Source organism: Arvicola amphibius, chromosome 2 (genome assembly GCF_903992535.2).
Source record: "Arvicola amphibius chromosome 2, mArvAmp1.2, whole genome shotgun sequence".
NCBI classification, from domain to species: Eukaryota; Metazoa; Chordata; class Mammalia; order Rodentia; family Cricetidae; genus Arvicola; species Arvicola amphibius.
The window spans coordinates 79223618-79236566 of NC_052048.2; positions in this window are offsets into that span (position 1 = coordinate 79223618).

Here is a 12949-nt window from a genome sequence, read left to right on the forward strand (position 1 = left end):
CCCTGGCATTCCATAGCTGACCTGTGTCCCAGCCACAGTCCTCAAATTTCCACAGAGCCAGGGCAGCACAATTCCCTGCAAACTAAAACACAGATTCCAAATCCTCACAGATTATAGAGTTGTTTTTTTTTAATTTATTTTTCCATTCATCACTGTAATCATTTACTAGTACTCTGCATATTTTGGGATGTTGATTTTGTATTCTAAAATGTGGACACATTTTGTTTGTTGGTGAGCTTTTACACAGAAACCAAATGGTCAGATGACAGATTGGTGGATTCTTGTCTTCAAAGCACTAGATATCCACTCATTAGTAGTCTACAGGTGAGAGAATTATATCTTCCCTAGCCATGGTATGTCTGCCAATTGTTTGGAACTAAGAGGGAGTTTCTGCTTTCATTCTTTAATAGACAACAAATGTATTTTGTTTGCCCTCTGAGTTTTCTTTAATATGTTGATGGATACATTTTTAGTCTTCTCTGTGAGAAATATTTAATAAATTGCTGACACAAGTAATAAGCAAGGAGTCAATGAATGGTTGAATAAGTCACTTTACAAACAATTATACCATTAATGATGCAAAAGCACAAAAACAAACCCATGATTTTTATGCTCATTTTCCAGAGTAAAATGGATAAAAGGGAATACAAGTAGACTACATATTAATATACCCTCCAGTTCCTTAAAAACATTTAAAATATATCTTTCCACATCAGTTTTGTTAATTTGAATAGTTTGTGATCAGAACATTATGATGGCATAAGTTCCTGGTATAGGTGATAAATCCCATGATAGAAAAGAGGCAGTAAGTTCTGGTCCTAGTCAGACCAAGAAACATGTCTCGCAAATAAAACCCAAATGAAGGCCTAATCTTGTATATTTCACCAGATCTCCACAATGTCTTCATATTAAAAAATAACCAAGGGGCTGCTCTATTAAGTATAGTGTCTCTCTCATGATCTTATCATGTCTGAAAACACCCTCAGAATAATTATGGAATGTTATTGTCTGCTAGTATTTATCTTTCTCTGTTTCCTGTAAAGTTGTTTGTTGACCAAGGTTTTCTGTTCCATCTGGTCCTGTAGCCATTCAGTACCAAAGAAACATACAGAGGTCTCCATTGAACATAAACTGGTTGACCTATTAGCTCAGGCTTCTTGTTAACTCTTATACCTTACATTAGCCCATAATTCTTGTCTGTATTATTCACATGGCTTGGTACCTTTTATTATTGAGGCAGTCTCATCTTGCTTCTTCGGTGTCTGGGTAATGACTGCAAATTGACTCTTTCCTCTCTTTAGAATTCTCCTGTTCTGGTTGCCCCACCTATACTTTCTGCCTGGTCTCTCCCCCTATACTTTCTGCCTGGCTAGTGGCTGTTGAATTACCTCAGGTCTATAAATAACCAGGCTTGTTTTTTTAAAGATAAAACAATCATATTTTTTATTATAATGGGCAAACACATGAAACAGAAATGAAAGTTCATGCTCAGCTTTGCTGTGAAAGAAATATAGAGACAGCATACCTAGGCCATGCAACATTTTTCTCTGGGTCCCAGAAAGCCATACTTCTACCTTGGCCCCACCTCTTAAAGATAATTGGTTGACAAAAATTCTCCATAAATTCCACCATTTGTCTAAATAAGAGCAATCCAAACCCAATACAAAACTAAATACAATAGAAATGCATATCAAGTATAAAATTGCAACCAACAGAAATAAATACTAAGCAGGGAATGTGAGGAACAATTTGTAATCCTCATTTAGGCAAAACTATTTTTTAATTCTTTAAATATTCTTTTGATAGTATCTGTATCTGAATCAGATAACAAGATGTCATTCATATAATGGTAGATTGTAGACTTAGGAAATTGCTTAAACATGATTTTCAATGGCTAACTAACAAAGTATTGGCACAGGCTGTGGCTACTGAGCATTTCCTGTGGGAGGACAGTCCATTAGCATCTCTGAATAGGCTGAGAATTAATATAAGCAGACACAGTGAAGGCAAATTTTTCTCGATACCTTTTTTGTAAAGGTATAGAGAAGAAACAATCCTTTAAATCAATTACTATGAGAGACCATCCCTTTGGTAACAAAGAAAGCAGAGGAATTTTAGACTGTAGAGGTCCCATAGTTTGAATAACCTTGTTGATAGCTCTAAAATCTGTCACCATTTTCCATTTTTTAGATTTCTTTTTAACAACTAATACAGTGCTGTGGGAGCACATTCTACTCCTTCAGCCATTAGCCTTTAAAGTACCAGCCCATTTGTGGTCTCTTATATTTTGAAAAGCAGTAGGAACTGTGCACTCTCTCTCTCTTGCTTCTGGATCCCATTCCAGCTGCTAGACTTTCTGTTTCTTGTTTGCAATGGGAGGACTGTTGTTTGGGACGGTGATCTGTAAGATTTTCCCCTCAAATAAATAAAACTTTATATTGTCCATTCTCCTGAAATGGTGTGGTATTGTTTTGAAGCATCATCTAGTGTCAAACGTTTGGTTTTAGAACCCCTGGCTCTACTGCCCATTGTCAGATGAGAGTGTGATGAGCTTGGCATCAGGCACCCCTCAACTACCCACGGCCAGTTCATGGAGCCAGTAGTTCATATAGAATCCTGCACAGCAGCTTTTCTATGGATCAGCCACAGTTCTTTTCTCTTTTAATGCCCCTGATTGGGTTCAATTACCCACACACCTTCCTTTTGCCTCCCACCAGGGAGCACCACAGACATTTGGATGAGACACAGGCTTCCATTATCTGAGCCAGCTGTTCTGAGGCATTCTAACGATTTGTTTGCATTTGCCTATTCCATTGCTCCAAAGACATCTGCAGAGCACATGGTCTGTGATTTATCTTTCAGCATTTCACTTTAAACTCAGATTTCAGACTGGCCACATCAATTCATGTGCACCACTGCACCTTGCTGGGTTAGTTTTGTAGATGGTCTATAACTGGCAAGTTATGGTTATTGCACCTGATCCAGCTAATTAAACCACATGTAAGATTTTATATCCTATATATATAGAGCATAATAAGCTAATTTAAGGGGGCAATATGTCAGAAAATTGATTCATCCAAGGTTTCAATATTCTCTTACACCATGTGTGAGGATTTTTTTGGTTGGAACACTTTTTTTATTAAAAATTTCCGCCTCCTCCCCACCTCCCAATTACCCCCCTCCCTCCTCCACTCCCCCTCCCTCTCCTGTCTAGAGAGCAGTAAGTGTTCCCTGCCCTGTGGGAAGTCCAAGTTCCTCCCCCCTCGATCCAGGTCTAGGAAGGTGAGCATCCAAACAGGCCAGGACCCCCAAAGCCAGTATGTGTAGTAGGGTTCAAATCCAGTGTCATTGTCCTTGGCTTCTCAGCAGCCCTCATTGTCTGCCATGTTCAGGGAGACCAGTTTTATCTCATGCTTTTTCAGTCCCAGTCCAGCTGGCCTTGGTAAGCTCCGAATGGATCAGCCCCACCATCTCAGTGGGTGGGAGCACTCCTCGCAGTCCAGACTTCCTTGCTCCTGTTTTCCTTCCTTCTGCTCCTCATTTGAAACTCCATGTGTGAGTTTTTACTAGACTTATATGATGTCCTTTCTACATTATTACTTTTGTTTCTGGGGATTAATCTAGTACTCAATATTTTTTCTTAAAAAATATCTTAACAATAAGGCTAGAAATGAGGCATTTTTAGAAATGATATAGTCTTTTAAGACTGAAACCACACTTTCAGGAAAGAGACTGGAAATCTGAAGAAGGATATGGCCAAATTAACTAACAAAACTCAGTCAACTGAGATACTTTTAGAAACAGTACAGACTAATAGTAATCTATAAAAAGGAAAATTCAGCATTCTAGAGAAGGAAACACCTTGGTTTGGCACATAACATCCAATCAATGACAGTGGGTGCTGAAACACTATTTGAGAGATTTTGCACTGTTAGATGTATTAATCAGACTTTATAAAAGGAGTGTGACTGATTGATTGATAGAATGTCTCTCCAGGAAGGTAATAAGCATGCTATAAATATTATGTCCAAGGATGAGACATTATCTCTACTGGACAGACTACATACATTGGAATCATCAATGAGGGCATTAGAGCAGAACACTGGGTATGAGATCCAGATGTTACAAAAGGCAGTAGTAAACAGATTTGAAAAGATTGAGGAAATTATGGAATTTGAAGACCAGGAACAAAAGGTAAAAAGGCAAAATTTAACCTCATTGGTATGAAAAATTCTCTGGGATAGCTTCACCAGACTTCTGCCTGCCTTTCCAATAAGAACATGAGAAAAAGTTTCTGGTTCCAAGTACCCTAAGACTGTCAAGTTATATACATGGGAGCCTATAAGTGTGACTGATCTACAAGAAATTAAACAGGCAATTGTAGCCTATGGACAACATTCATCCTTTGTAAGAGAAATGATCAAAACCTGGGCTTTCAGTAGCAAAGCCATACCTCAAGATTGGGCTCAGGTAATCTCAGCAGTCCTAAAAAGTAGATCACAATTGCTCTGGAGGTGTTTTTTAAAAGAGGAATCAATAATTTTAGAGCAACAAGAAGAAGCAAAATGACTGGAGATTTCCCTAGATCATCAGGTGAAGGACTTTGATCAACATGATCAAGCTCTTTATGATGACCACACCTTGTCCCTATGGGCTACAGCATGCTTAAAGGCTTGGGACAAGATTCAGGAACTAGGAAAGGGAGGTGAATTATATCTTAGGGTTAAACAGGGTCAGAGACAACATTTTAGTGACTTTTGCAAAGAATAACTAGGGCTTTACAAATAGGGATAACTGACCCAGAAGCTAGATGTATAATAATTAAATCTTTGAATTATGAGAATGCCAACATTGAGTACAAATAGATCCTTGGACCTTTAAAGATCAGATCAGCACCCACGGATAAATAGGTATGGCATACAATGAATATCGAGACACTTGACTATGGTACTGAAGCATGAATATGAGAAGCAATTTCCAATGGTAAGAGTAGACATCAGAATATGAAATGTTTTAATTGTGGTAAAATGGGACATCTGAAAAGTGAATGTAGACATTAGATTTTTAGGAAAAATGCCTCCTCTGGGAATGGCAGAAATAGGATGACACAGCCTCCAGGTGTAAATAGGAGGTGTGGCAACTGTCAACATTTGGAAATGATATGGGAGGGCCTCTCACAGGCCCCATGATGTCTGTGGTCCAGTCATTCCCAGTTACTGTGGAGAAGATGTCTTGCCAGGAAAATTAGAAAATCCAATGCCTGCTCTAAAAATCACTACTGGTCTATATGATGGGTTAAATGTGGAGGATGAGTCAAAAACTCCAGTAGGACAGAGGAAACATATATTTTGGCATACTTCTATAAATGATCAAAAACCAAAGCTAAGAGTTTATATAAATGACATTTTTACTGAAGAATTATTAGATGCAGGTGTAGATGTAAGTATCATTACTCCAGAATCTTGGTATCAGAATTGGTCTCTTCAAGAGGTAGATGTTCAGTTCCTGGGAATTGAAACCCTATCTTGAGTAAAACAAAGCATGAGATGAGTTGAATGCATAGGGCCAGAGGAAAAAATAAGAAGATTATGGTCATATATAGCCAATATTGCAGTGAATCTGTGGTGTTGTGACCTATTGCAGCAATGGAATACCCAGATTAACATTCCTGCCGCTTATGTTTCTGAGGAAAATATTAGAAGATATTACATACAACAAGCCATTTGGGCTATATAAGAACACAAAGCAATTGATAAAACTTCAGAGGTACCAAAGCCCTACCTCTAAAATGGTTAACTGAGAAACCAAAATGGGTTAAGCAGTGGCCTCTAGCTGAGAAAAAGTTGCAGGCTTTAGAGCAGCTGGAACAAAGCAACTAGATGCTCAACATATAGAAGAATCTACGAGCCCTTGGAATTCTCCTGTATTTGTTATTTAAAAGAAATCTGGAAAATGGAGAATGGTGACAGCTCTAAGGTCTATCAACAAGGTTATTCAACCTATAGGCACTCTGTTACCAAAGGGATAGCCTCTCATAGTTATTGATTTATAGGATTGTTTCTTCACTATACCTTTACAAGAAAAGGATAGAGAAAAGTTGCCTTCACACTGCCTAATAATTCTCAGCCTACTAGGAGGTACCAGTGGACTATCCTCCCTCAGGGTATGCTCAATAGCCCCACCCTGTGCCAATACTTTGTCAGCCAGCCATTGGAAATAATACCTAAGCAATTCTCTAAGTCTACAGTTTACCATTACATGGATGGCATTTTGTTATCTGATTCAAATACAGATACTTTAGAAAGGATGTTTAAAGAAGTAAAGAAAGTCTTGCCTAAATGGGGATTACAAATTGCTCCTGAAAAGATTCAAAGAGGAGATTCTGTTACTTAGCTAGATTACAGAATAGGCTCACAGAAAATTAGAACACAAAAAAGCACAAATTAGGAGAGACTGGCTATATACTCATAATGACTTTTGAAGATTATTGGGAGACATTTGCAGTCTACAACCAGCTGTTGGGATAACACCTGGTCTTATCATTCACTTAAACAAAACCTTAGATGGTTATAAAGACTTGAATAGTCCCAGAGAATTCACAGCAGAAGCAAAAAAAAAGGAATGGGTGATTTTTAAGAAGAAATTACAGGAGGCACATGTGGATAGAGTGAATCAAAATCTTAATTGTATTCTAGTCATATTGCCTTCCAGAATTTCTCCTACATAAATTTTAATGCAGAAGGATGATATTATCTTAAAATGGATCTTTTTACCACATAAACCAAGTAAAAAATTAAAAACTTATGTGGAAAAAGTCTCTGAATTGATTATAAAAGGTAAATTGAGACTTCATTAATTAACAGGTATAGACCCAGCAGAGATTATAGTACCTTTTACTGCTGATGAAATCAAAAAGTTATGGGAAGACAACAGACCCTGGCAAAGGGCTTCTGCTAATTGTTTGGGAGAAATTAATAGCAGTTATCCTAAAAGTGATAGACTTAACCTTATTAACAGAACTTCTTGGATTCTTCCCCAAAGTGTACATGATGTGCCAATAACTGGAGCCTGTACGTTTTACTGTGATGCAAATAAGACAGGGAAGGCAGGTTACAAATCAGAAAAATTAAGTAAGGTGGAACAAAGCTCTTATAATTCTGTCCAGAAGGCAGAATTTATATATTCTTATAGTACTATGGGATTTTAAGAACCTCACATTATAGTTACTGATTCACAATATGCAGAAAGAGATGTCTTACATATTGAAACTGTTGGATTTATACCAGATGATACAGAATTGACTTTATTGTTCATCCAGGTGCAAGACATAATCAGGAATAGGCTCTGGCCTATATACATAACACACATCTGATCATATATGGGTCTGCCATGTCCTCTAGCACAAGGTAACACAAAATTAATCAATTAGTGATTGGAAGTATTTTTGCAGACCTCTGAATTTCATAAAAAAAATCAAAGAAAGAGTTTTCTAATACATGGCAACAAGCTAATGAGATTAGAAACAGATGTGCTACTTGCTCTTTCTATAATCAAACACCATTTCTTGCAAAGAATAACCCTAAGGGTATTCAAAGGAATGAAATCTGGCAGTTGGACATGTTCCACTTTACAGAATTTTGGTAAATAAAAATATGTACACCACACCATAGACACATGTTCAGGTTTTTAATGGGCTTCTGCCTTGAGCTCAGAAAAGGCTGATTTGTTAATCACATATTTATTAGAAATTATGGCCATCATGGGTATTCCTGCACATATAAAGACAGACAATGGTCCAGCATATATATCTAAGAAAATGAAATGTTTTTTGTTTATTATAATATAAAGCACATTACAGGTAAATCAAATAATCCTAGATGTCAGGCAGTTGTAGAAAGATCAAGTCGTAATATAAAGGATGTTCTGAGCAAACAGAAATGGATGGAAAATACCCCAAGAAATAGATTGCATAATGATTAATAACCTTGAATTTTCTTAACGATAATGAGAAAAGAACAACAGTAGCAAATAGACACTGGATAATAGAAAAGTCTTCTGAATTAAATCAATCAGTTTATTTCTAAGATGTGCTGACCTCACAATGGAAACAAGGAGATGTGCAATGTTGGTCAAGGGCTTTTGTTCCTGTTTCCACAGGAGAAAAAAAATTATGGATACCATCGAAATTAATCAAGATTCATTTTGAAAAGGAGAAACCTATTGAAACAGAGAAGTGATAGCTCATCCACAATGGTGACAACCATACAGGTTGGGTAAGGAAAGCCATTTAGGGTTGGTACAGGGTTCTGCTCTTATCATTGTAGAAAAATTACATGTCATCAAAAATTCAAGAGATTCTGGATGTTTGAATGTTGACAAAAGAAAAAATAACTATCTACTAAGATCATCTAGAAAACAGAATATGGATTATGTATAAAGGTACTGGTTACACTTACATTTACACACACACCACACACACACACACACACACACACACACACACACACATATACACATTCAGCTGGTTTTGGAGTTGGACAATGGCTCTGTACTTCTCTAAATCCAAGCGTAGTGTTAAAAGAATCATTCAAAGATTCTGTTTCGTATTGGGAGCAAACAGGTATGGGACCAAAGGAAACCTTTAGGAGAAAATTTATCTTCTCCATACCTATTGTCTATATCATATTCTTCATTGTATGTATGTTTTTATGAATGGTGTTTAAGTTTTCCATAATGAACAATAGATTTTCCTACAGATCCTTTTTCCTCAAGGATCTTTGAAGGTTCCAGGAAGAAATGGGGCCCCACAGCATATACTCCACCTAGTTGAGATGACATTATGATGTAGACAGCATTACTATAAGACCATGTTGGGTACTAGATAATGAAATGGTGTACCTTCTCCTATTCTGGCCAGAATTCCAAATGAGAACTTTGAAAAAAAAAAAAACCAAAAAATTATTGACTTGCTCGGAAATTGTTTGAAACTATATTAGACAGTAATTATGGAACTTAGCCACCACTTGATTTTTGCAGTATCCCATTAAGAGAGCATTGACCCCATGACAGCATGAAGCAATTCGAGAAGAAGATGCCCCATATCCCAAAAAAGTTTGTCCATAGTGTTGGGAACACTGTTTAGGGGTTGTTGGTTATTGCTTGTACTAGATAAAGGGTGGGGTACAAACTATGTTTGTTCAATAAAAAAGGGGGAATAGTACTAGTGGGTAAGAGAGTGAAAACTTGTGCTATTATTTATGGATAATTTGTATTAGTATAGCTTTTGTATATTGATACAAGTTCAAATTATATTTGTTACTTTTGTTTACATTATTTGTACATATATAAAAAGTTATTTTTTCAGATGTATATATGCATGTTTCTACCTCAGTTGAGGATATTTTGTATATTGATATAATTTTTAGGGTATATTTTCATTTTGCATTATATATTATTTCTATCTCCAATGAAGATACTTATAGACTGTCTACATTTTGAGGTCATTTTTCTCATTTGTTGCACATTTGTTTACAGATTATTGAATATCCCTATTATAGGTCAATAGTTGTTCATGTTTGTTGTACATACAGTCAGATCAATTAGGTTCTTTAGATACATAGAGATTGTATTATTTCTGGATAGGTATTCTTCAACCACTTCAAGGATCTATGGAACATGGCATTTAAATAACTCAGGGTTCTGTTGACATGAGACATGATTGCTTCTGGCAGCACCAATCTATTCCCGAGAGAATGTTGAGCACTGAAGACACTCCAATTGGAGCTTGTTTTCTTCTTGGCAAAACTGGGCTTTGGGTAAGTAACTTACAATGCCTCATCCACTAACAAGTTACATAGTATCCAGAAATGGATAAGTAGGACTGTCAAATCTTGCCAAGACAGAGTAAAATGGTTTTTAAAAAATTTCCTGCCTCTGAAAAAGGTCTGTCAGTTATTCTAGGCCTTGATCAAAATTGATTCCCTTAGCATTGCAAAATGAGACTTTGGGTGATTGCTCAGGTAGCTAATTGTCTCTGTCATATATTGCTGACTTTGGAAGTGACTTGATTGTACTTCCTGCCTTCTCAAGGCCTTTGATGTGGTTGAAAATTAGATAGTCGTAGTTACTGTACTCTTATTATCTAGCCAAGCAATTTCCTATACAAGAATTAGACTCCATAGGATAGGATGTTTATTAAAACATTTAGCATATGTTCCTTGGGTAATATTGTTTATGCTGGTTGCAATTCTAATTATACTTGATATCTGCTTCTAGTGTACATAGTTTTGTATTGGGTTTGGTACTCTTATTTTATTTTTTCTTTTTTATGGTTTATTTTTTTATATTTAAAAATTTCCATCTCCTCCCCTCCTCCTCCTTCTCCTCCCCCTTCCCTCCCCTCCCCTCCACCCATATCCCCTCCCTCCCTCTCCAGGCCAAGGAGCCATCAGGGTTCCCTACTCTATGTTAAGACCAAGGTCCTCCCAACTCCCCCCAGGTGCAGGAAGGTGATCAACCAAGCTGAGAAGGCTCCCACAGAGCCCGTCCATGCAGAAGAATCATAGCCCAGTGCCATTGTCCTTGGCTTCTCAGTCAGCCTCCACCATCGGCCACATTCAGAGAGTCCGGTTTGGTCTCATGTTCCATCAGTCCCATTCCAACTAGAGTTGGTGATCTCCCGTTAGTTCTGTCCCAATGTCTCCGTGGGTGAACACAACCCCTCACGGTCCTGACTTTCTTTCTTATGTTCTCCCTCCTTCTGCTCCTCATCAGGACCTTAAGGCGAACTCTCTTATTTAAAAAAAAAGAGGGGAGGTGCTGTGCTCATTTAGCTGATAGCCTTTAAGTTACCAGCTTGCTTTGGCCTGGGCTCTTATAGTTTAAAAAGCAGTGGGAACCATGAGCTCTCTCTCTCTCTCTCTCTCTCTCTCTCTCTCTCTCTCTCTCTCTCTCTCTCTTGCTTTCTGCTTCTGTTCAGGCTGCTTAACTCTCTGTTTTCTGTTTGCAACGAGAGGACTTTTGTTTGGGACCCTGATTTGTAAGTGTTTTTCCCTCAAATAAATAACTCTTTTTATTGTCCATTCTTCTGAACTGGGTGGGATTGTTTTGTGACATCAATACAGAAGAATTTTAAGGGTTGATAGATTTTTTCAGAATGGCAAGAATCTAGTTGCTCTTTTACCAGGTGTTTTATATCCTGCAGCTTTTTTTTTGTTGTTGTTAAAGGCCACTGTCTAACACTTATTGTTTTTTTTTTTTTCAGTTAACCATTTTAAAGGCAAGGCCTTCAGTACCTCTGAGGTTCATCAATTACTTTATGTTCTTGTACAGCCTGAATGGCTTTTGATCTTTGCCTAAAATACCTTTTAATATCTTTTCCAGAAAGTACCTATGGATATTTTCCTTTGTTTAGTTACAAGTTGTTATGGATAATATTCAGAAGAAATGCTAAACAAAGGATATTAGATTCAGAGTTCTTGTTTTTTTTTTCTTTTTTTAAAGAAAGGGGGAAGTACTGTGGAACAATGGTCTTTTATCCTTTCACTTGTATTATTTTTAATAAATGCTGATTGACCAGTCAGAAGTATAGATAGGATGATGGTGACCAAGCAGGAAGTGGACGGGTAGCAACAAGAATTCTGGAAACAGGGAAGGGATGTTTTAGTCTGCAGTCGTGATCAAGGATTGGAGAAAGCAAGATGTGACTGCCTCACCTTAAAAAGATACCATGCCACGTGACTAACACGGACAAGAATTATGAACTGATATTAATTATAAGAAGTCAAGGCATTTTCAAAATACATGTGTTGGATTAATCCAGCAGCATTGATAATCAAATGTCTTTTAGCAGCTGTTTCTCCTTCTTCAGCAGTTATACAATTCAAAGACAACACAATAATATACAGTATTCAGACTTTCTGTTTATTTTCCATCTTTATGTGGCTTTATTTTAAACTCCATTTCTTTTCTTTTTAATATTAATTTTTGTTTTATTGACACAGGGTTTTTATGTGCATCTTTGGCTGTCCTGAATCTCACTCTGTAGACCAAGCTGTCATTGAACTCACAGAGATCCACTTGCCTCTGCCTCCCAAGTGCTGGGATTAAAGGTCTGTGCCACCACACCCAATTACTCTTTTTTCTTTTCTTTTCCTTTCCTTTATTTCTTCCTTTCTTTCTTTCTTCCTTCTTTCCTTCCTTCCTTCCTTCCTTCCTTGCTTTCTTTCTTTCTTTCTTTCTTCCTTCTTTCCTTCCTTCCTTTCTTTAAGGACTTTATCCTTTTTCTTTTCTCTTTTAAGCCTACATACTTTTTAAACACACTGTAAACTGTTTAGAGGTTTTCTTCATCTTCGAATCCATCTTTACTGTATATCTATTTTTCTGATCACATGAGTCTTTAATTTGCTAAGCAGTATGGCCAGAATTAAAGCCATTACTTTGATGGTTGAATCTACCCCATTACTTAGCTTTCTGAGAGTCTAGCCTCATGGTGGAGGTAGTGGTCAGACTCATATTTATAGCCAAAACTCTGTGGAGTTTCATGGTCCCTGTGACCACCAAGAAGCATGCTGTCAGCTATTCATAAACACTATTTAAGTGTTTCTTGGTGGGGTCTCTTAAAAGAGCTGCAAGGTTTTTACAGCTAAAGCTGAGTCAGGAAATTTCTCTTAAATGAGATGCACTTGCCTCTAGCAAACAGAGCACACCCAATAAAATGCTGCTACCAAGAAGCTGTGCTTAACTCTCTTCTTTTAGTGTTAGAATTCTTTCCCAAATTCTCTCAGGTTTTAATTTGATTTAGTTGTTCACATTGGTGCCATTAGCTGTCTGAGGCTTTCTGTCCCATCCAGTACTGCAGCCATTCAGTCCCAAAGAAACACACAGAGGTTTCCATTAATCATAAACTGGTTGGCCTATTAGCTCAGGCTTTTTATTAACTCTTATAACA